Genomic DNA, 26,646 nt, shown 5'->3' with positions numbered 1-26,646 from the left:
TCGCATCAAGCCTTCAACTACTTGACCTTCGGTCTTTCAAATGATGAGTAGGACCACAACAAAAAAGAAGAAATCAACGTTTTACTTCCATCTCCACTCGGCCTTGATCAGTCTTTCAAAGGCTAAGTATCTCCACGTAAAAGAAAACTAAATCTTCAAAATCTATTTTTGATCGTTCAGACGCGACAATCGATCAATATGAAAGAATGATGAAGACCGTTGAGGAGAAATCATTTGGTGATGTGACTGATGACAAGAAAATTCAGAGCATTGTTACTTCCTCTATGAAGAGAAAATTCTCCATTCTCATAAATACAGAAGGTTTCTTAAAAGTAAAGCAAAAGTTCTTTATCTCAATTAATCCTAAAAATAGAGGATGTGATGGAAGTTGTGATGAAAATGAGAGCATTTGAAATATAACACTTTTTATCGTACGAGTCTAAACTGCACGTTACTCCTAGCCCGCATGAGTTAAAAAGGTGAACGGGGCCCAAAATAAAAAAAATTTATTGCATCTGAACTACGTTATGACTTGATCTCTTTCTTTGAAAGGGTATGTAGACAACTTAAAGAGAAATTTAAATTCAGTCCAAGTTAAAATAATAATAATAATAGTAAAAAAAGTGAGGCCACAGTGACGCTGCAAAATGTTGGGTTTGTTGCCCTAAACTCATAGTTTGTAATTATGTAAAAATAAATTTATATTCAATAAAGTTTTGTTTTCTTATTCAATCAAATTGTTTTTGAATTTACAACCTTACATTGTCCAAATCCAATAAACTAAACATCCAAGGTTATTATCATGTGACCGAGAAAGTATATATACTGAGTATATATTTGATATACCTTCGATATACATGTGGATAATGTCCCGAAAATAACCTAAAGGGTTTATAGTATATGGATAAGTTTGGGTACCTTATCCTGGTAGCACTACAGATACAGCTCACTTTGTAAATGTTACAAACGACCCGATCCAGGTCATTCGTGTGGAGACATGCGAGTTGGGGTATCCTAAACAATGAGTTTGTATAAGATCGGATAGCGAAAGAGTCAATCTTTAGATGTAACACCGTTCACTAATACATTGGTATTGTTTTATATGAAGTTAGTATATTTTGGATATATGCTGCTTCAATAGTATTGTTTGTGAAGGGACGTTAATCCCGGAGCGGAAGCGGACTTTCGTTGCTGATTTTCAGGATACAAAATCGAATTTTACAGAGGGAAAATACAGAGGAAATTCAAACCTTTGAAGATCGTTTTTTCAGTGAATTCCCCTCGAACACCACCACCGGATCTTCCTCGCTATCCTCTTGGGTCTCGGGATCGTGCTTGTGGTAGCACCTTGATGGAAGAGAGGGAGAGGTTGAGAGAGTTTTGAGAGCAATTCTGGGAGTTTTTTCTGTTATGTAACCTTCTCTTTTTTCATTCCCCAACTCTTGAAGAAGAAGAAGGGTGACGTGGGGTAACTCCCCACGTCACAAAACCTCCCACTCCCCTGCAATTTTTCAGGGGAGTTTAATATTAATAATAATAATAATAATATTAATATTAATATTAATATATATAATATATAATATATATATAATAATTAATATATATGTAAAATTAATTAATCAAATTAATTAATATAATTAATTATTAATCCAATTAATAATTAATAAATATATATATACATAAATAATTAACACTTAATTATTTATTATAAAATTAGAATCATATTCTAAAACATTTCTCTCGTATAACCTATAGTTTTAATGTACATCTTATGCACATTATTTTTAACATATAGTTTTAATATGAATCTCATTCATATTAATTTTATTTGAATCTCATTCAAATAATATCTCTCATAATATATAGTTTTAATTTACAATTAACTATATATTATAATGTATCAATATACATATAATCCCTTAAGTAATTTGAACAATTCAAATTCTTCCAAAAAATTTGATCCTCGTTTTACCCGTTATGAGCTAGCAAGGGGACCTAATGGACCTACAGATCCGAAGCTCCAACGATGCAAGATTAATCGATCAAACTCATTGACCGAGTTAATCTAGATTCGTTAACTACGGGTCATTCCACTAAAGACCCGCAGTTGCACTCTTCTCACTGCAGAATGTTTTCGTGTCCATGGATATACGACCATTAATGACGAGTCAATCTTTCACGAGTGTTCGTTACTCAAGTTGGGTCAAATTACCGTTTTACCCCTGAGTTACATCTTACTCCTTAAACACCACTGTTCCTCTAATGAACAACCCGGTTATGGTCCAACCAATAACCGGAAGTCCCTCTAAGCCGATGAGAGGGTGGGGCCCCTTGTTCAAGTCCCGGAGTCAGCATTTAAGGGAACACTCATCTACTCCTCTAAAGTCGGGAGGAGTGAATTTCATCTTGTGAAGTTATGTTCCCAGCTCCCCACTCGGTCTCGTCCCCAAAATGGTAGGAATATTGAGTCGGCGACTCGGGCCACTCTCACCTATACAGATCAAAGGACGAGCCTTCATGGGCAGGAGTCCATAACTCACTCAGGATTGAGAATGAGTTGCCTGGTCATCCTAAGAAATAGCAATCTATTAGTTAACGGTGTTACACCTAAAGATTGCCTATTTCGCGGTCCGGTCTTATACAAACTCATTGTACAGGATACCCCCACTCGCATGTCTCCACACGAACGACTTGGATCGAGTCGTCTGTAACCTTTACAGAGTGAGCCGTATCCATAGTGTTGCCAGGATAAGGTACCCAGCCTCATCCATATACTATAGACCCTTTAGGTTATTCACGGGATATTATCCATTCATATATCAGGGGTATATCAAATATATATACCCAGTATATATACTGTCCCGAGTACAACAAAAATAACCTTGGATGTTTAGTTTATTGGATTTTGGACAATGCAGAGCTATGATTCAACAACAAATTTATTGAATAAAACTTTATTAAATAGATATTTGTTTTTACAAAATACAAACTACGAGTTTAGGACAACACACCCAACAGTTTGGTGGAGAGCTTATAGTGTGTTATGAATGATATAAAGTTACTGATATGAAGTAGTATATTTTGGGTATATGCTCATGTACTTCATGGTATATATTGTATAACCTAATATTTTAGTATATAGCAATAAAAGGTATTGGATGAGTATATGTTTATCATATTAAAAGGTATATATTATATAATGTTAGTTGGAAAAGATAATTATTCGTTGGAAAGAAGTACTACCTATCTGACATTTAAAGAGGTATATATTATATAACCATTTTACAATACAGTATATATATATATATATAACCTAATTAATATGTCGAAAATATTAATGAGTCGTTGGAAAATTAAATATGCCATTGGAAAAGGGATGAGTCGTAAGCAAATTTAAAGGGTTCTCGGAATAGTGAATCAATATCATCGGAAAGTAATTAATATGTCGAAAATATTAATGAGTCGCTGGAAAATATAAATATGTCATTGGAAAAGGGATGAGTCGTAAGCAAATTTAAAGATTGTTCTCGGAATAGTGAATTAATATCACCGGAAAGATGAAAAGCCATCGAAAAGATTGTTGGGTTTGTAAAGAGTGCAAACAAAGTTCCACATTGGTTAGGGAAAATGGTGATCCATGGTATATAATGGAGGACAATTATCTCCATTGATATGAGGCCTTTTGGGTGAAACCAAAAGCAAAGTCGTGCGGGCCATGCCCAAAGTGGACAATATCATACTATTGTGGAGGTACTCTGGTACGAAGGGTACCGTTGTCCTTAACAAGTAGTATCAAAGCCATGGAAACCTAGCTGTGTGGGGGAGGAATCCTCGGGGTTGAACAAGAGTGATTGGGGTGGCCGTAGGTGTTCCCACAAGGTAGTGTGGTCCGTGTAGCAAGTGCTCTATCTAAACGTTGGATAAAAGGGGGGGCTCCCATTCCCAACCAGGAGTAGAGTGCATGACTATTCAAGGCAAGATACAAGTGGCACTTTGTTCGAAGGGAGGATTGTTGGGTTTGTAAAGAGTGCAAACAAAGTCCAACATTGGTTAGGGAAATGGGTGATCCATGGTATATAATGGAGGACAATTATCTCCATTGGTATGAGACCTTTTGGGTGAAACCGAAAGCAAACACATTAAATGAAAATCTATACTTATTTGAAAATAAATTGCTAAAAAAAATATATAATAAAAATGGATAAAACAGGCAAATAAACACATAGGTAGAATTGTGTTTAAATTAAAATTTCAAAAATAAAAAACAAAAGATAAAAGCGATTATCCAATGAAGCCTTAATTATTTTGAAGTTTCTATAATGTTAATAGACATTACGTGGGTAATGAAATCGGCTGGTAGGTATTAATAATTTTGATTATACAATTTAAAATTGGAAATATTTTGGGCTTGTTTATCTTTTTTTAATAATTTTAACCAGGATAGTTTAGGTGGGTGGCTAAATTTTGCCATCCATCTTAAAAAATGGCCATTAGTTTTAAATTTTGCACAAATGACTAAAAGGTATTTTAAGAGTTTTACAAAATAGGGTGGTTTTCAATACAACTCATTTCCATGTTTTTTGGTTTTTCTTATATTCAACCACTTAACAAACTTTGTTTTGAGTTCAAATTGCTTTTCCTACATTCAAGGGATTGTACAACGATTTGTCTCCCATCTCATCGTTCTATCATTGTTATATATTGTATCTTCTTCTTCTAAGTTCCCTCTCCTTAAAATTAAAAGGTCAATAAATATATACCAATTAAAAAAAATCAAAATTAGAATTCAATACACATATATATCACTATGCAACTCAATTATCAAAGTTAAAAGGTCAATACATGTCTATACCAATTCAAGAATTATCAAAATACGAAAGTCAATATATATATACACCTATACAACTCAAATATCATAAGTAGAATGTCAATACATGTATACACTAATAATTACCTCACTAACAACACGTTCTTCCTCAACTTTAGTCTGTTTTGTCTCACCTCCGACTAAGTCTCCGTCGCCCCTCTTATTGCTGGTGTCCTTCAATTTCTTACTTTTCCTTCCATGAATATCGTCACATTCTCAAGTATTTATTGCAACCTCTCCTTGGGTGCTTGATGATTCTATCTGTATATAAAGATAATACATTTATATTGGGATTTTTTAAAAAACAAACCAGAAATATATAAACTACTGCATCTATATACCTCTTCTTCACTTAGGTGATTTTGCACGATTCCCTTAAACACACCTTGTTACTAGTAGCTTTTAATCTTTCACTTGATCGTCAATATGTTCCTCCTCTAACTTTTTCCATATCTACACATTCTATTTAGATTTTAAGCTATAATAAATATAGTAAGTCTATTGGAGTTGTAAATATACTCCTCAGATTTAGTTATAAACAAAACACTCATGTCGATCCCCCACTTGTATTTTTTTAAAATACCCTTAAAATACAGGAAGACCAAAAATATATTTTTAAAGTAATTTTTGTACACAACATCGAAATAAAGAGTCTTACATTCCTTTGCTGGAAGATGGTAGCTAAGTGGCGGATCGGAAATAGATCGGAGCGGCAACGAGTGCATCTGGTCTGGGGCGGCGGACGGATTGTATCGTATCGACATCGGGTAGATCTGGTCAGGCGACGGGACGATGGATCTGGTTTGGGGCGGGGTGGATCAGGCAGATCTGGTACATGGTGCGGCGGAACTGTAGTGGGAGGGTAGCAGCGAGAGTGTGTCTGGACGAATAGGGACGGTGGGGCGGCAGTAGTTTTGGTTTGTGGATGGCGGCGTGAAGGTGAGCGGTGGAACGACCGATCTAAATGGGGCGGCAACAAGCGATCATCGACAAGAGGGCTAATGAGGGCGGCAGAAAGGGCACCAGACGGAGGAAGATGGTAGTTGTGGGGCGCGTGAAGTTGTGTGAGACCAAACGGCGGGGAGAAGGTGGAGACTCCTAAAACTCTAACTTCTCTAACTCAAGACAGAGGTGGGAAGTAAATTTTACAATTTACCTAGTAATAATCTTATTACCCTTTTATTTTAGAATTTTACTTTCGAAGGTGGATAAATTTCAAAATCTACCTCAACACATTTTTAATAATTTTTTTCTTAAATCAGCTTTCAAATTCTGATTATCAATTTTAAATTAGATTTAAGTTAATTATTTGATTTGATAGACTTGATTCCCTAAAATTAAGATCCGTTGTTTTTGCTATTCGTTAAAAATTTTAAATCCTTATGATTATGCATATATACATAATTGGTTACAATGGTATATTTGTCTAAAAAATTTAGACAATATTAAAAAACAATCACTTAGTCATAATTGCAATATCTGATATGTTTGGCCATTTTTTAAAACGTGTTATTAATTTTGGTCATTCTTGTAGTTGCCCCTTTTAACTAATTAGTTGTCAATGTAAACATAGTTAACGACAAAATTATGTTCAAGTTGGACCACTAATTAGTCTTTTTCCTTTTCTTGTAGGGGCCGTTTGTTTTTTTTGGAATTTAGATGTCCGACATCTTTAAATGCTTGGAATTTCTGATGTTCGGAATTATAGATGTCCAACATCTTCAGATGATCAGGTTTATTTCGTAGGAAAATTTATATGTTTGGGGATATCTGGATAACCACGTTTGTTTTGCAGGATTTATCCATGGGAATGTTCTAAATTTATATAATGTTCAAAAAATGCCCTTACGAATATTTATATAATTTATACATCACTCTAATATAATTTGCATTTATATAATAGATTTTCTTAAAATTGATTTAATATTTTAGGTTTTTTTAATATTAATTGTGTATATGTATTAATGTTTGTATGTTAGTGGAATTCATATTAACATAAGACTTTTTTTAAAAAGTAATTAATATTGAATATAAATTTCATTTTCAACTTTAATATTTTTTAAAAAATAAAATTATATAATTAATATTATATTTGGTGAAATTTATTTATTATATTATCAAATTATATTCTTTCAAGAAGAATAATATCAAAGGTAGGCTTATTGTTAAAAAAAATGTTGTTTAAAATGATGTATTTAGGATATAATAGTTATTATTTATAATAATTCATTCCAAATATTAAAAGTAAATGAAGATATTATATAATTTAATTGAAGTTTATTTTATATGTAATACATAAATATACTTAATTGCTTATTAATCAATAATACATTAATTTATCAAAAATGGTAGAGAAAGGGTTGCGGCTTTGAAATTAGGCATGAGCAAAGCCTAAGATCGATTGGAATGATGCTTTCTCAAACAGATAATGCTCAGGCTCGGTTTTGACAAAGATTTTGTGGAGCTCATTATGCATTGTATTTCGACCGTGCAATTTTCTGTTGTTCTGAACTGGGAAGCTCGAGGTTTGATTATCTCTAGCAGAGGTTTGAGGCAAGGTGGTCCTATCTCTCCCTACCTCTTTATTATTTGCGCTCAAGGTTTATCTAGCTTGTTGTAGGGGGCCTCCACGAAAGGTCAGAATATGGGTGTGGCTATTGCAGAAAAGTGTCCTAGAATCTCTCATAGGACATCCTTTTATTCATTAGGGCTGATCCGGTGGAGTGTTTTTTCTTATCGAAGATCTTACAGGTGTATGAGAAGGCTTCTAGACAGTGTGTTAACCTGGAGAAATCCATGGTTTGTTTTTCCCCAAACATAATCTCTGATCGTAGGAAGTACCTTCAGTCCATATTGAAGGTTAGGTGTGTGGAGTCGTTGAGACATATCTGGGGTTACCTTCAGTGGTGTATAGGAAGAATTCCAACGATTTCCGCTTCATTAAAGAGAATGTTTGGAAGGCGCTGCAAGGTTGGAAGCGTCAATTATTCTCAATGGCAGGTAAAGAAACTCTTATTAAAAGTGTAGGTCAGGCAGTTCCCACATATACCATGAGTGTTTTCAAGCTGCCAAAAAGCTTCTGTTTGGAAATTACTTCCTATTTTGCCCGTTTCTGGTGGAGATCAAATGACGTGAGTAGGAAGATCCATTGGATGCGGTGGGAGAAGATGTGTCTGCCAAAGGAACGTGGAGGCGTTAATTTTCGGGATTTGGAGGGGTTCAATAAAGCTTTGTTGGCTAAACAAGCTCGGAGGGTTTTGTGTAATCCCAATTTGCTAGTGTCAAGAGTGCTGGCTAGCAGGTATTTACCCCTTTCAAACTTGTTAAAGGCTATTCAGGATAGCAAGGGGTCATTCTTCTGGAGAAGCCTTCTCTGTGGGCGTGAACTCTTAAAGGAAGGGTTGAGGAAGCGGATGGGTGATGGGTGCTCGATAAAAGTTTTTGAAGATAAGTGGATTCCTAGAGAATCTACTTTCAGAACCATGTCTCCTTCTATTTCTAATCGTGGTGCTCTTGTTGCTGATTTTATTACTAGAAGCGGTGAGTGGGATGCAGCAAAACTCGGATCTAATATGTGCCTTGAAGATGTTGAGGTGATTATGAAAATTCCTCTCAGTAAGGTAAACATGCAAGATGTTTGGATTTGGCACTATGATAAAGAGGGAAACTATAGTGTGAAAAGTGGGTATAAGTTATATATGAACCTATCATTCTGTGGCGCCTCTCCCAGTGATAACAGACAAAGCAAAGTTTGGAAGAGATTATGGCAGTTGAAAATTCCCCCGAAAATAAGGCTATTTCTATGCAAAGCCTTTTAGAATTGTATCCTAACAAAAGCTAATCTAATTCAGAGGGGCATGGATGTTGTACCTTTATGTCCAGTGTACTCAAAGAAGGCGGAGACGAAGGTTCATGCATTACTGGATTACAGTAGAGGGCATCAAATCTGGCAGGCGTGTGTGGCCTCGTTGGACAGGAAGATTAGGGCCGACACTGATTTGCTCAGCCGTTGGGAGTCGGAGATAGAAGAGTTTGAGATTGAACAATGAGAGGTAGCAGTTGTGGTCATGTGGGCACTATGGAATGACAGAAACAACATCATAAACGGAGACAAGTGTCTGATGTGCAAGCGAAGGCTGAGTGGATTTGCAATTACCTTGAGAGATTTAGGAATGCGCAGTAACCAAAAGATGCGATCATCTGGGGACTCCAGCATCTCGGTCAGGCATGGAGGCATCTTCAATTACCTTGAGTGATAAATTGTGATGTATCCTATCGTTTGGGGTCTGGTTGTACAGGAATTGGTGTAACCATCGCCAGGGCTCTTCAATTTTTATTGCCGCGATGACTCATTGTTTTGAGACAGAATATCCCCGTTTGTATTCAGAGTTACTGGCGATTCGAGAAGGGTTAAAGCTGGCAAAGAGACTCAATTTCTGTGATATGATGGTTGAATCGGACTGTCCGGAGGCAATTCATCTCCTTCAAGGAAGGATGAGATATAGATCTGAAGTTGAGGTTTGGAACTTAGAAATCTCATATTTGATGAGAGATTTCAGGCGGCTGAGGTTCAGTCATGTGAATCGAAAATTCAATGGTGTTGTTGATGGTCTAGCAAAGGAGGCATCTTCTTCGAGACTATCTGTTGTGGATGAGCTCGTTTCCGGCGTGGCTCTCTGTTTTAATGGCTGGTTATTTGACAGCTTTTGTTACCCCTGTGGCATGTGATTTCGTTTAATGAAGTTTTTTATTATTTTGGTAAAAAAAAAATAGTACATTAATTTATTTAAATTATAAAATTACAAATAAAACTAAAGAAATTTGATCAAGGAAAATATATGAAAAATAATGAAGGGGCAAAAATGTAAAAATAGGATGTCCTAGACATAGGAATCATGGAAATCCATGTTTCAAAAGGGCATCCAAATCGACTCGGATGCCTTCTGTATGGGTATCCTAGGATACCCGGGCATCCCGAGATACCCGAGTATCTTACATTACCGCAAAATAAACGTGGGAATCCAAATGTCCGTCTCACGGGAATCTTGGATTCCTACGAAACAAACATTCATTCAGGGGTAACAAGAGGAATGACCATAAGAAATAATGTGTTTTGAAAAATGGCAAAAAATATTTGATATTGTGATAGTGGCTAACTTTCCATTATGATTTAATTTTCAACTTTATTTAGGACAAATATGCCCCTTAAACCAAATGGCCAAAAGTATTTTATAATTCTACATTTTTTTTATGACTGATATACCCTTGTACAAAAACATCTGGATTTTAGGAAATTCTCTAACCAACTTATAATTCTCCATTTACAAATATTCCCTTGACACAAAAATAGCTTGATTTTAGGAAAATTATTAGTTCTAACGAGATTAATTATTTTAAAAACTAGCCAATTTAATTATTTGAAATGGTAGATTTAGGAAAAATATGAAGGATTACATTTTTTTTAACTTCTAAATTTAGGAAAAATATTGTAGACACCATATTTGGTTCGGCTTTTTTTGTTGTTGTTATTTATCTTTTTATTTTTATTTTTTTATTATTACTTTATTAAGTTGTATTTTAATTGTTAGGTAAAATACATTTTTAGTCCCTGAGTTTGAGTATAGGTTTCAATTTGATCCTCAAGTTTCAAAAAGTGACAGTTTAGTCCCCGACCTTTAGAAAATAGTTCTAAATGGTCCTTGGGGTTAAACTTCCGTTAGTGACATTAACGGAATGCTGACGTGTCGCAGGTGAGTTGGATATTTGTTAATTTAATATTATTTTTAACACTTTCTCTCATTTATCTCTTCTCTTCTTTCCTCCTGCTCTCTCGTCCTCCACCTACAAAATCCATCAAGATAGAGTTCAGACTTTCATAAATTGGAAGCAAAAATCTCAAATTTTTCTTTCGCCTCCACTAGTATAAAAAACACATATTTGATAATGGAAAGACAGAAAATGAAATTTAAACTTTATTTTTTTTTCAAACAAACTGTTATATCTCTCTTCTTCCTTGCCCTTCAAATTACAGTGATTGCAAATTGCATTCAATTAAAACTTTATACTCTATAAACAATTTAGACTCGAGAAGCGGACCCATTATCAAAGTACACCCAACTGATTTTTCCCTTGTATCTCTCTTTTTCTTAACTATTTTCTCTCTCCACTGATTTTTAAGAAACTCAGATCCCGTCTTTGTTTTCTTTATTGGGTAACTAAGTTTTTTTTCCTCAAATATTTTCCACTTTCATGGGATCCTTTGCTTAAGTGGAAGGTCGAGAATCCTCTAATATTCGTGGGGTCAGAGAGAAAATCCTCTGGTTTGAATTTTCTCTGAATTATTGAGATTTTTTTTTCTCACTATCGAAATTGAAATAATAATATCTTCTTCATGTATAAGCGGTAGCGGGAGAGTTTACAATTTCGATCTAGAAGTTGTGAAATCTCCATATTCTTCATGGACGAAAACTTCTCAAACTTCATCGCCTTATTCGACGCTCTCTGAATCAAGCAGTATGAAGCTTGCAATCTCGACGCAAAAATCCAAAACTCCTTGGAAGCACAAGTTCACGAAACCACACCTAAATTACAATGATTTTTGCTTCCAATTTATCAAGTCTGAACTTGGATAGATTTTGTAGAAAGAGGGGGGAGAGAACGGGAGAAGGAGGAGAGAAGAGAGAGAGAAGAGATAAATGAGAGAAAGTGTTAAAAATTATATTAAATTAACAAATATTCAACTCACACTACAAGAAGATGATGCTGTTTCGACCATCTTTTATTGAAGGTTATTGAACACCTTTGAAAAACAGTATATTTATCAACAAATACTTTAAGCCTTTGAAAAATATATGATATTTTATCGAAGGTTGATAGAAAACACATTTTTTTCAAAGGTTATTAAAAACCTTCGAAAAAGATTAACCTTTATCGAAGGTTTTTTTAAAGACCTTCGGAGACTATTAACTATTTTATAAAGGTAATTAAAAACCTTTGAAAAACAATATATTTATCAACAAATATTTTAAACCTTTGAAAAATATATGATATTTTATCGAAGGTTTTTAGAAAATCTTCGAAAATTATACATTTTTATCAAAGGTTATAAAAGACCGTCGAAAAAGATGATCTTTTATCGAAGGTGTTTTGAAAAGCCTAGAAAATTTATACATTTTTTATTGAATGTTACTAAAATCCTTCGAAAAAGCTAATCTTTTATTGAAGGTATTTTGAAGACTTTAAAAAATTATTCAGTATTTTATCAAAGGTTATTGAAAACCTTTGAAAAATAATACATTTATCAACAAATACTTTAAACCTTTGAAAAATATATGATATTTTATCGAAGGTTTTTAGAAAATCTTTAAAAATTATGTATTTTTCCTCAAAGGTTATAAAAAACCTTCGAAAAAGATACAAATTTCATAAACTTTTGAAAATTGTGTTATCTTTTATCGAAGGTTATTGAAAACTTCAGAAAAACAACACATTTGTCAACAAATATGTGAAGCATTAAAAAAATATATATTATTTTTTATTGAAGATTTTGAAAAAACCTTTGAAAAACTAATGAAAAGAAAAATTAAGTTTCAATGTCGGCCTTGCCCGACATTGTAAATCAGCATTTGGGCCAACATTAAAAGTGGCCTAAACTTCAATTTTAACCTAATTTATCTTTCACCCTAAACCTTTTGCCTCTTCCACCTCCATTGTCGATCACGTGAAATAGGCAGAGGGACGAGTGAGTTACGACGGTGACGCAACAAAGGAGGACTTCGACTGCGAGCTCCACGGCTTCAATCGACGGCAACGTCCATTTCTTCAAGCAACAGTGGCGACCTACAATTTAGACACAATCTCAGCGGCGACCCGATTCTCTGGCTTCCGTTCTTTGATTTCACTGCTTACTTGAACACACAGGTCTATTGCTATTTACCATCACTTTCTTCCAGGACTAATTATATATCTCTATTCGAAATCAACAACGTCCAGTTCCAGCTACTCCTAATATTCTATCTCCTTCGTTTTAAATTGTGATTTGCTTAGAAGAACATTGTCAATTTCCTTACTAATGATACAGGTTTCGCTTAATTTGATATATTCGAATATTTCATGCAATTGAGAGTCATGATGATAGACGTAGAGTGTCAGTTACATAAATATATAAAACAATAAATATTTGGGTTTTTATTCTCTCTTTATTTTCCTTCCTTTTAACTATGTGTGCTTTACTTCTTTGTTTTATGGAATTGATTCCATTCCATTTGTATATCAGACAACCCAGAACTAAAAATACTTCTATAACTTTTGGGGCGAAACACTTTGTTGGAACTCATATCAACTTTGATATGAATCTATTTAGGAGTGATGACTAATATCATGTTTGATTAGAGGCATGTAAATATTCCAAATCCGAATTTTCTCATTTTGCTATCAACTTTCTCTTAACTTTTAATCTTATCATGCCGATTTCTTATTGGATATCAATTGCCAACTTCATTGCATTCTATGTAAAATATCATTATGTTAATTGGTCTTTCATACTTATCATCTCATGAGAAAGTGTCAAATGAAAGGCAAGTTTTTGGGTTAATCTCTAGAGATTCTAATTCTTCTTTCGGATTGGTAGATTTTGTGGTGATATCTAGTTGGCAGTGTAGTTTTTATATCTACACAATGGGACTATTTTGGTATTTCATTTGAAGACAGTATTTTGATACAAAAAAAAGTTGTAGAGTGGGGGGAGTTACTTCTGCCTGCCCCATTTTAACATCAGATATGTGGCGTCAAACCATTCCGGCATCAACCCAACTAGAACCCATGTGTTAGTGATCCTTAATTTGTGGTTCCAACAAATATTGGTAAAGGTCAGTTGGTAATTGGCTCGCCTAAACACCCTTTAATTTGATTTAAATTCTTTTGATTGGTTATGAACTCTTGAAAACTATCTTTGTTGTTTCAGGATATTGAAAAATAGATCTTAGGAGTATCAGCACCCTTGGTAAGCTCTTACTTGGGGAGATTATTTACTGTATGTTTGTTTTCTTTTATATAACTTTGTTATCTATTGATGATTATAATATGGGTTATGGTTGAGATGATTCTTGATTCTAATGCGAGTTTGTGTGTTTTGGTTTGGGATAATATGATGTTAGTTTGAATGTAAAAAGACATTCTAATGTTGTTGAGGACTTGTATGATTATTGATTGATTGTTGTAAAATCGATGTGCATGTAACAAGAATATGTTTATCTCTTTTAATGGTAATCATTCTCATTTTCTATTTTTGAAATGTAGGAGATGCGTGAAAGGAATAAAGTGGACTGAGAACTAGAGGTTTAAGCTCTCGCCCAACTCGCTCGTTCTCGGATTGGACAATATTGCTTTGTGGAATTTGATTCAACAGGTTCGTTGAATACTTTAATTCTCTCTTCCTCGTGTACGGAACTTAGTTTATTATTAGTATTGTGCTTAAATTGATACGAGCGAATGGAGATCTGGAGTTTGTTTTTGGTTGATTGATAAAATCGATGTGCATTTTAGTAGAAATATTTCCAGAAACGGAAGGCCGATGATTGTCATGAAGTAATTAATTATACTATTAGATTTAGCTCGAGGTCCATCACAAGAAGTAATATACTACAAATGATATATTGTTAATGGTTTTAGGTTTCGTATAAAGGATGTTGATGATTTAAGAAAAACACAAAATAGTGGAGTAGTAGTGAGAGGAACTGACAATCGAGAGTACTTTGGTGTGCTGCATGAAATTATTGAATTGCAGTATATGGGAGGAAATAATGTTGTTTTGTTTAAATGTAAATGGTGGGATATCAATAGTCGTGGTAAAGGAATTAGAGTTGATGATCATGGACTGACTAGTGTGAATATGACCTACACATTTGCTACAAATGAGCCATTTGTATTGGCATGTCAATCTGAACAAGTTGTTTACCTTGAAGATAGAAGAAATCCAACTTGGTATTTTGTGTTGAAGGTTGATCCAAGAGATTATTACAAGATCTCTGTAATCAAAGATGCAGATTGTCCAGAAGAAGATGGTGATGAAGGAATTTAATGTTGATAATTGTTTGGTGATGGTCATTTCTTTTTGAATTACTTCTTGTTATTTGGTATTATGAACCTTGTATTAATGATTTTTCTAAGCGACTGCCCAATTATATGACTTTATTAATATGTTTAGAAAATTATTTGAATTGAATATTATGTATTGCTTATTTGTTAGAGACTGAATTGTAGAATTATCTGTACTTGAGAAAGTTATAATTTGCAGGTTGAAAGTGCAATTTCTACTCTTAAGTGCAATATATGATAGGGAAAAAGATGAAAAACTTCTCATCTCATAGAGCAAAGTTCAAATTTCAAGATAGAAATAGTATAAATAGTCATGAGAATAGTACTGTATGGGCGACTACAACTATATCTTCAACAAAATCTAAAACACAAGTTGGTCTAGAAGCTTCGTCATCGTTTACAGAAGAAATTGGATGAACTACTAGTTATGAAAGGACTCTTAATGGAGGTAATATTTTTTTTTAGTTAACTTAATTTTATTTGATTTGTTTCTAGCTCACCCTTTCTTTTTTCTTTTTATTTCAGAATCTTCTTTTGTAGGACCAAGAAAAGTGCGTGGTCCCACATGCAATCTTAAACTAGTTAAATTACCTCATGGGATTAGATTTGAAGTATCATGGAGGAACAAAAGACCTGTTGGAGATAATGCTGATATTTTCAAAAGCCAATGCACTATTTTAGCTCGACAAGTCAACTTTACACCTCTACAAGTGAAAAGTTGGAAAGATATTGACATAGCAACAAAAAGAAAACTATTTGAGCTTGCATTAGTATGTGATATAAAAACTTAATAGTTATTTTATTTACTTATTACTGGCTTTAATTGCTATTGTTTTTTGACATGTAGGAGCGATTTAAAGTTGAAGGTCACGAGGCTTCTGTTTTACGTCAACTTAATCGATCTTATAATAATTGGAGAGATAGCTTGAAGAAAAAATGGTTGTACAAATATGATACAGTTGCAGAAGCTTTGGCTAATATTCCACCAGAAATTACAAAAGAAGATGCAGAATATCTTGCAAACTTGTGGAAGTCAACTGAATATCAGGTTATATTCTAAAACTTGTCTTCCAGTACCTATAGCAAGAATATGTTTATCTCTTTAAATGGTAATCATTCTCATTTTCTATTTTTGAAATGTAGGAGATGTGTGAAAGGAACAAAGTGAACCGTTCTAAATTGAATGTATATCACACATGCGGTTCACAGAGTATACAACAAAGGGTTGAGAAAGAGGTAAATGAACAATCACATAAACTTCTTTTAATCTAGTCCAATCATCTAATATATATTTTTCATTTAAATAGGTTCGTGATACTAATAATGAACCTAGTCGCATAAGAATTTGGGAGATAACTCACTTAAGAAATGATGGAACGACGGTGAATGAAACTACACAAGAGAAATTGGTAAGTACACTATATGGATTTATATTTCGTTAAAATGATTTCTGTCTTTATATCTCTTAAATGTTTAAAACCAAATTGAAATCTCTCCATTTCTTTTGGTTTTTCTTCGGGATTTGCTGCTAAGCTATTTGTTGGAATATGAGTTTCTCAAATAGGAATCACAGAATTTGCATAACGTGGTGCAATTTAAGTTTTGACAATTGTTTGCATCACTCCTCCTTACACAAGATTGGTTTTGGCGGTGTCTAAATTATATATTCGTTGTTTTTTCTTTTTAGAAGTGTGGAGCTAACGAAGAAATAATACATTTTTGCTCAAGAATCTAAAATTTTATATAGAAAAGAGATGTTAACTGAATTTAGAATTTAAAATTTGTTGCAATTTGATATTTCTTGAGCAATAGAGATGATCTTATTTGATATTTGTTTTGCAATTTTTACTCGATATTACTTTCATATTACTAGAAAATATCTTTTTTTGTCTTTAAACTTTTTATTTATGTCTTTAGTCGGAACTCAAATCATATGCCTCTCAAGTGATTGATGGTACACTTGACATGAACAACGACGAGATTTTTGTGCAAGTCTTTGGACCAGAGAAACATGGGCGTGTTCGAGGTTATGGAGCCAGTGTTACTCCTTCTGAGTTGTTTGGATCATCTTCCAAAGTCCGTGATCTTGAGCGACGCCTTAACGAGTCAGAACAACGTCTTTAAGAATCTGAACGGCAAAGAAAAATTGAGGTACAAGGACTCAAAGAAAAATTGAGGTACAAGGACTCAAAGATCAATTTATTGAATTAGAAAATCGTTTTGAGCATCGATTTCAAGCAATGATGGCTGAGATGATGCGAAAGAAATCCTAATGTAGGGGTTAGAAAATTTGTTTGTTTTAGGTATTTGAAGTATTTGTATTATTTGAATTAGTTTTAGAAATACCGTGACTACTTGTTGATTGTTTTTGCAGTAACTATTAGTTATAGTAAGTAATATTTTGCTTATGTTGAATATAGTTTTGAAATTATAAATTTTAACTAGGAAAAGTAATTTAATTTTTTCAAACAAATAATATTAAATTAATATTAATTTCAAACGGTATCATTCTATTTGATTTTTTTCGAAGGATTTACAAATGTCAATAAAGAACTTTTTTTGAAGATTTAAAAATGGTTGAAGATAAGATTATGATCCTTAGAAAATAATAAAAACCTTCGAAAAAAAGTAATTGAAACTAACTAATTATTGACAACTAATTTAAGAATTATCAAAGGCTTATTACTTTTGGAAAATATGAATTTTTGAAGGTTAATTGAACGTTAGAAAAATACGAATTTTTGAAGCTTAACAAATCTTTTGAAAAAGCTTTTTCGACGGGACCTATTTCGACACATTTTGAAGGTTGAGTGAACTTTCGAAAAAGGATTTATCAAAGGTTTATTTGATACTTTTTCAAAGGTTTTGGCCTTTGAAAATACTTAATTTTCTTGTAGTGTCACCCACACGTCAGCATTCTCACTAACGGAAGTTTAACCCCAGGGACCATTTAGAACTATTTTCTAAAGGTCGGGGATTAAACTGTCACTTTTTGAAATTCAATGACCGAATTGAAACCTATACTCAAACTCATGGACTAAAAATGTATTTTACCCTTAATTGTTTTAGTTTAAAATAACATAATTTACTTCATTATAAGTTTTAATGTAAAGTTTAAATTAAATTAAATTTAACAATTTTTTTTTTTAAAGAATTGGATTTGATTTGATTTTTTTACTTTTATTTTATAAATTAGTATTTTTATTTAAATGAATGATTTTTAAGAACAGTTTTATTCCTCCCTCTTAAAAAGGATCACCTTCTTCTTCATCTTTTACCTCTCACCAATCCATCTTTCTCTGTCTACAATAAACTCCAACGACCCATCCCAAGGGCAACTCTACAAGATCTGCGAGCACACATGATCAACCCACGTGAAGCCTCAGTGACCTCCACAACCTAGCAAAACTCCAAGAAGTATCGACTAACTTCACGTTCCGGTGGAAAAACTATAGCCGGATACTTCCTTAAAAAAAAGGTGTGTTTTTTTAAGTATACTGCAGGATACTTCCTTTTTTAAAAAAAAAAATGTTTTTTTAAAAAAGATTTGTTTTAAATATAAGAAAAAATCCCGTTTAAAATATGTTTGAAATATATTTTTAAAAGAAAATAAAAGATTTTAGAAATAATTTTGTTTTAAAAATCAAATGAGTTTCCCTTCTTATTTTTTTTTATTGCAAAATAAATAAAAGTTTATTTTAAATTAGATAAAGAAGAGTTTTGTTTTTTTTATTTGTTTTTTAAAGTGCAATTTTGATTAATTAAGGTCTTGGAAATTTTCAAATCTATTTTTTTAATTTTAAAATGAATGTTTCAAATAAAATAAAAAGATAAGTTTTTAAATAAACGAATAAAATCTTTTTAAACAAGTTTGTTAATTATTTTTTTTTTGGAAAGAATCTCAACAAATAAAATATGTTTTAAAGAAAACTTTTTTTTTAATTAAGAAATAAAGTTTTTCTTGGGAAGGATCTCTTTAATTTTGAAATAAATACAGAGTTGTCTTTTTTTTTCATTTTAATTCAACAAAATTTGTAAGTTTTTTTAGTTTTAAAAAATACATTAAAAGTTTTGTTTTTGTAAAAGATGTTTGGGTTTTAATTTGCATAACTTAAGTTCCAGTCTTTGCTTGTCCCAAAATAAAATTATTTTATTTTATTTTTATCATTGTTTTTACTAAATAATTATTTTAAATAAAAAATTTCGTTTAGAAACAAAGTTTAAAAATAAAGTTATGGTGTTTAAAAAGAAAATTAAAGTCTACGAATATTGGCATAGTGGTAAGAATTTTGAGTGCTAATGCTTGCTTTGGTCTCAATGGTGCCTTCAAATAAAAATTATTTTTTATTTATTATTTTTTTTACTAAATAACTATTTCAAAAACTCCAATGACGGGAATTGGAACTTTCCAATATTCTCGAGGTGATAAAATTTTTCTAATAGCCTTTGTGCCACTCATACCTATTAATTCATATTTTATAACAAAGTGTGAATTAATATAACGTGGTACATTTAAATAAAAATAGAAAAATATTTTCTTTTGGACCAAATAATATAATAGGATAATTTTTGACAAAATGTGGTACCGTTTTCGAACGGGTGTCGTAGGGTGCTAACACCTTCCCTACGTTCAGTCGACTCCCGAACCAACAATATGTTTTTCGCAGACCAAGTATTTTAAAATAGGTGACCGACTCCAAACCCTTATCTCGAAGAGACCCTTTAAGGGATGACGTCAGCCGCTCCGCGTCACGATGACGTTGCTACAAATATCATAATAAACCATAAAATAATAATTTAAGTTGCAGTGAAAAAATCAAATAAAAATAAAAATAGATGTAATTTAGTGTTAAAATATTAAGATTTAATATAAAAAAATGGACTGAAAATCGAAAAATGAAATTTTATGGTTTTTGAAATATAGAGGTACTTATATTGCGAGCTAGACAAAATAATCATACCATGTCAGGTCTATCCTCTCCAAAGCATAAAGTTTGTGATGCGCGTCTAGCATGAGTATCTTTTCCCCATTACAGAGTCTCGATTGAGCTTGTGATCATGCGTTTGCATGTCTCGAGATATCAATTTTCCATAGATAACTACAATCCAACCTCGGTGGAACCAAATTACAAATCTTAAAAAGTAAGAAAAGAGGAGAAGAAACATGGAAGAATCGTAAGTGTAAGGAATTAATTAATTTTATTTTGTAATTTAGTAAGGTGGAGATTTTAGAGATTTAGTTTTGAGTTTGAAACGTGTGAGTTGTGTAATGTGGGAGGCTAAAATAGACAATTGATATTTTGACAGTCTCCATAAAACTATCAGTCTCCATAAAACAAGGGTAGGTGGATGTGGTTAGGAGGTAAATACGAAAATTGACTCATTCCATAATTTTTTAAAAAGAAGTATGGGTCATTATTGACCTGTATAAAACTTATGGCCATTTTTTATTAGAGAGTGCGGTCATTACTCAAGTTTTCCCCATTTTTTTTAGTACAACAAAATGTGGGTGATGATTTAAAAGTCTAACCTAGAAGGTATGGGTGCCTTAAAATTATTTTTGACATTAATTATTCTATTTAAATAGTCAACCTTTAAAGAGAACAAAAAGAAAAATGAATAAATTCATTTACTCCCTGGTAATATAGTAATTGGTAAATTTATGCTTGTATTTATTTACGTACTATATTTGAGCATGTTTGTACCTTATTATCATTCTTTCACTAACATTATTATTAATTTCTGAAACAAGATAATAAAGAGATTGAAAATCCTCGTTCAAAACCATTGGTAAATTTCAACCAATTTCGACCAATCATGAATTGCCACGTGTCTTATTTATGCTTGTTATGCTTGTTTAACCACACAAGCTAGCTTGATCAAATTGAGTCATATGAAAATAGTGTCTAGAATCAAATAAGCTCAAACCCAATGAATGGTAATTTGGCTCAAAGCTTAAATTAATCTAAGACCATGGTAGTGAATTAATAGTGGACATAGGATCAAATCTGCATTGGGAAATTCGGAATTTTGACCCTCTCATAATTCTATTTGGATCTTTGACCCATTTTCTAAAAACATTTATCTCCTCAATAACTTAGTTTTGACTCATTTTCACTCCTTGTCCTTGTAAAATTACTAAAAAAATCCCTTTTTTTTTTAAAAAAAAAGCAAAATTCTCCACAATCCTCGAAAATCTTGGTTTTCTCCCTCAATCTCTCACCTTAAAACTCACACCATTTCAATTTAGAGAATCAATTTGGATTCGTAGAAACAAGAAGTTTTTTACCATGATAATTTTCTACCAAAATAATAACAACAATAATAAATAAGCAAGAAACTGAAAACTGAATTTGCATAATCTTGGTCCAAGACTGCATGAATCCGATTTAATTATAAAAAAAGGTCAATATTCCTTAAATTTTGGGTCAAGGATGCATGAATGTTCAGGATTTAATTTAAAAAGAGGCTCATGATTTTATGGTGATTAAAAAAAACCCCTCAAAATTGCATTAATCTCGAACCTAGGATAGCACAATCCCGGACTAGAATTATGGAAACCCAGATCGAGGTTGCATAATCCCGGACCAGGATAGAATAAATATTCCATCCGGGTCCATCCCGATCTGGGATTATGCAATCCCGGTCCGAGTTTACATAATCTCGGTCCATCCCGGTCTGAGATTATGCAATCTCGGTCCGGGTTTGCATAATCCCAGTCCATCTCGATTTGGGATTATGCAATCTCGGTTCGGATTTGCATAATCCTGGTTCGGGATTGTGCTATCCTGGGCCAAGACTTGTGCAATTTCGATTTTTTTTTAAGTTGGAGATTTTCTATCTAAAAATGTATTCTTCTTACTCCCTACTGAAAATTGCGTATTATTCTTCTACGATGATAACCTCCTCAACTTCTTTTTTTCAATCGAAAAATTCACGCGTCTTTTTTGGGTTAGGGTGCGTAATCATTTGGTGGATTATGTTGCGATTGGTTTAGTTATAAGAAGATTTTTTTGTGGATTCTATGTTGGTTGTCAATTTGAAGAAGTTAGATTTTTTAGGCCTACGGGGAGAGATTGGTGGGAGATTTTTTTTATTTTTTTATTTTTTGTGGATTATATGTTAGGTTGTCAATTTGAAGAAGTTAGAATTTTTAGGTTTAAGGGGAGAGTTGGGTGGGAGGATATTTTAGTAATTTACAAGAGCAAAAAATGAAAATAGATAAAAAAAAAAAGAAGGGGTCACAAATAAGATTTTTTTAAGAATGGGTAAAAAATCTGAATGCATAATAAAATTGGGTCAAAAACCCTAATTTCTGCATAAGTCGAAATTTACTACAGGGAATTTAGTCTACGGCCCAAATGAGGCACAAGTCCAAGAATTAAGCCCAAAATCATTAATTTCTTGGACGGATATTTTGGAAACTTATTTTCACAAATGTCCAATGTTTATATATTTTACCGTTTTAGATTTCTTGATTTTAAATTTTTCCTAAATACCAATTTCGCCCTCATTTACGATATTTATATTTATTACAAATTATTTTTATTTAATTTTCTAAATTTAATGTTCCAATCATTAAATTATTGTGGGCCCCAAATCAATTATTCCCTTAATCCCCTAATTTACTCCTTAAAATATTCTACTAAATAATTCATTTTATTACAAAATATTTTTTCCATCTCACTAATATTCGTCGGAATTGGTCGTCGGATTTTACTTCATTTCATTTCATTTGTTGGCTCAATTTCAATACATTTCCTGCATCATCGAAAAGAAAATGACAATGATAAACTATATACGACTATATCCCAATAGCAACCATTATAATATACACTTATATGGAAATATAAACTATATCCGACTATAAACTATAAATGTTGAGTGCAGTATGAAGAATCGATTCACCAAAATCAAGATTCAAATTAGCAAATTGGATATATATGCGTATATATATCAATGAAATTATATACTAGAATATCATTAAACAAGCCAACATGTATGGCTCGATAATCACGGTAGTTGAACATAGATTAATCAACCCATTTGTGGAAACTAGTTTTTAAAACGACAGTGACAATTCCTCTAATTATAATATGATAAATACCCCAAAATCACTCACAAAACACCTCGGAAATCATCCCCCAAATGACTAAAACTGATATAAATGTGTGCTACAATTTAACCAAACGTCGAAATAAACATCAAATAAACAAATAATTGAAACAAAAAATGAAATCAGGAGCAAAATGCTGGAATATTAAAATCTAACCTTCGAATGACTAAATGGGCGTCGAAACAGGTGGTGATGGTGGCTGTGGGCAGTTGTTGTGGGTGTCTTGTAAGAAGTCCGGCGGTGGCTAACGGTAACGGAAACGGAAGAAAACAAACACTAAGAAGAGGAGGTGATACGTGCCAAGTTTCCTCACGCAAAAATAGCTAACCTGCCGAATGGAATTAGCTTGATCAGGACTAATCCAATGAATCGGTTTAACATCAAACCTATAACAAGATTTGAAAGAGACAACACCAAATGTGTTCAAGAACAAAAGTTCTTGATTTCAATATGAATGAATCTGCCATAACAAGGTGATTACAAGTCTTTAAATAGACGAAAGAGTCGGCATTCTTCCTAGTAAAACTCCAAGTCAAGCACGCTTAACTTTAAAGTTCTTACGATTAAGTTACCGAAAAGGAAGGTGCACCTTGTTGTATAGGTAGTGACCATCAATTCTTTTAAGCATTTTTCTTAACCATTATTTCATGGTCTCAGGATCTCTTTCATTCGGATGTGGTATCAGTTCATTCATGTACCCCTCCTCTCTAGTCGGACGTCACATGCCCACCAGCTTCTGCCTTGGTTCGTCCCTGAACCACATCCTATTGAGATAGGTCCCACTTTGATACAATCTGTAACGCCTCAGGCCCAGGATCCGAAATCTAGATTCGAAACCTCTTTGCCCCAACATTCTCCTGCATCCCCTATAACCTGGCTGCACCACCGTCTGTTGGTTTTTATGCCCTAAAATCGTGGTTCGTAAACATAAAACAAATATTCATTCAATAAAGTTGTTATTGATAATTCTCTTAGAATTGCATTAACCCAAATGCAATAAACTAACATCCGAGGTTGTGTCATGTAACTAGAACAATATATAACAAATATACAGTATATATTTGATATACAGAGTATATATTCGATATACAGGTGGATAATGTTCCAGTAGTAACCTAAAGGGTCTATAGTATATGAATAAGGTGTGGTACCTTATCCTGATAACACTATGTGGTACCTTATCCTGATAACACTATGGATACGACCCACTTTCTAATAGTTACAAATGACTTGATCCAGGTCGTTCGTGTGAAGACATGCGAGTAGGGGTATCCCATACAATGAGTTTGTATAAGACCGGACCGCGAAATAATTAATCTTTAGCTGTAACACTGTTAGCTAATAGATTAATATTTCAAGAGGATGACCAGGTAACTCAATCTAATCCTGAGTGAGTTATGGACTCCTGCCTATTAGGGCTCGTTCTTTGATTTGTATGGGTGAGAGTGGCACGAGTCGCAGACTCAATATTCCTACCATTTTGGGGACGAGACCGAATGAGGAGCTGGAAACATAACTACACAAGATGGAATTCACTCCTTACCGATTTTAGGGTAAGTAGACGAGTGTTCTCTTAAGTGCTGACTCCAAGACTTGAACAAGGGGCCCCACCCTCTCACTGGACCGAGAGGGAGTTCCGGTTAATGGTCGAACCATAACCAGGTTGTTCATTACAGGATCAGCGGTACTTAAGGTCCAAGATGTAACACATGGGTAAAACGGTAATTTGACCCAGTTGTGGTTACGAATACGCGTGAACTATTGACTTGTCATTAATGATCAAAATCCATGGACGCATAATATTCTACAGTGAGAAGAGTGCAGTTGTGGGTCTTTAGTGGATTGACCGACAGTTAACGAATGTTGATTAATATGGTTAATGAGTTTAATCAATTAATCTCGTATCGTTAGAGCTCACGATCTGTAGGTTCATTAGGTCCCCTTGCTAGCTCGTAAAGGATAGTTAAGAACATTTAGTCTGGAAAAGAATTTGAATTGTTCAAATTCTTTAAAGGAAATTAAGGTTAATTGTATGAGATACAATTAGTATAATGTATGTTGATACATTATAATATAAAAATATGAGAGAGATGGATATTAGAATTTGATTCTAATATGGTTGATTAATTTAAGTTTAATTTAATTAAATATGATTTAATTAAATTAATGTGATATATTAATTTGATTAAATTAAATTAGATTTAATTTAATTTAATTAATAATTCTTTGTTGTAATTAATTATTATTTTAATTAAAATAAAAGAAAAAAAAGAGAAAAAAAAAGGAAAGAAATGGGAGGAAAACCTCCCATGGTGGGAAGTGGGAAAGTGGTGAGACTTCCCCACTACTCTTCCTCCCTTATAAAAAAGAAGGTTCTCTCCTTCTTTTTGGGTCCCCGATCCTCGGTTGTTGAGTTCCCGAAACTCCAACGAGAAAATCTCTCTCTAGATCTCTCGATTTCCCTTTCAATTATAAGACGGTTCCCACAAACCGAGTTCTTAAGATCAAGAGGATAGTGATGAAGACTTTTTGGTGGCGTTGGTGTCTAATTTGAAGAGGTGTCTTCAAAGATGTTTCACCAACCTTTTTTTATTCATGCTTATGTCTTTTTTTCGTTGTAATTCTAAAACAAGATCGAAGCACACACGTTCACGCGCTTCCGCCGTGGGATCCTATCCCTTCACCGTCAAGTTCTGACTTCTGAGCTACTTTAGAAGAGCGTAGACTATCCCTACAGCCCAACACGTGTCCTTCCAGCATGTTTTGTCCTCACTCACATGCTTCCTAGTCACTACCTATAACAACAAGGTGCACCTTACTTTTCGGTGGCTTAATCGTAAGAACTCCAAAGTTAAGCGTGCTTGACTTTGAACAATCTTGGGTTGGGTAACCTCTTAAAAGAATTGATAGTCACTACCTATAATAACAAGGTGCATCTTCCTTTTCAGTAGCTCAATCGTAAAAACTCCAAAGTTAAGCGTGTTTGACTTGGAGCAATCTTGAGTTGAGTGACCTCCTAGTTGCTTTACTAGGAAGTATCTCAGGGGAATACTGAGGCAAGGAGGTGCCGAATCCAGATTCCGAATCCTAGACCTGGGGCGTTACAATATTTTATAATAATTATAATGAAATTAATTGTTAGTTTCCGTTTCTTTATGATAAATTTACGCGCATAATTGTTATTTTGTAGAAATAAAATATCATGAAGAATCGGGACATCAAATTGATCAAATATAATGAAAAATCATACCTGAGCAAGTTGAGAAAGTCTCACTACATAAGTTAGGTCTAGAAGACCCGAAGGGAATGCTACCAAAGCGTCTTAACACTCTAAGAAGAAGCCCAGATAATCGACCAGTAAGGGAAGCGTTGAGACGCTACATTAGAGCGTTTCAACGCTACGATGAAAAGTGAGATAGTTTATGCTTCACGTCGTAGCATCTCAACGCCAGCCATAGCGTCTCGACATTACAATGCTAGAATCCGTTTATTGTTAGCATTTAGGGTACAACGTTGATGAAAGGACGTAAATCCCGCAGCGGAAAAAGGGACCTTGTTCTTGAATTTT

The 26,646-nt window shown here is 33.3% G+C and overlaps 1 pseudogene across 1 annotated transcript; it reads left to right on the top strand.

Annotated features, from left to right (window-relative positions):
* Window positions 1–16,108: 16,108 nt before the first annotated feature.
* LOC148210265 (uncharacterized) lies at window positions 16,109–17,235 on the top strand (annotated as a pseudogene). The gene is made up of 3 exons (XR_015792125.1): window positions 16,109–16,198; window positions 16,270–16,371; window positions 16,880–17,235. The product of XR_015792125.1 is annotated as an uncharacterized LOC148210265 (transcript).
* The last annotated feature ends 9,411 nt before the right edge of the window (window positions 17,236–26,646 follow it).

This window comes from Momordica charantia (genome assembly GCF_013281855.1).
Source record: "Momordica charantia cultivar OHB3-1 chromosome 7 unlocalized genomic scaffold, Mcharantia_2.0 BLBB01000007.1, whole genome shotgun sequence".
Lineage (NCBI taxonomy): Eukaryota > Viridiplantae > Streptophyta > Magnoliopsida > Cucurbitales > Cucurbitaceae > Momordica > Momordica charantia.
This window is presented reverse-complemented; position numbering and strand designations above follow the sequence as displayed.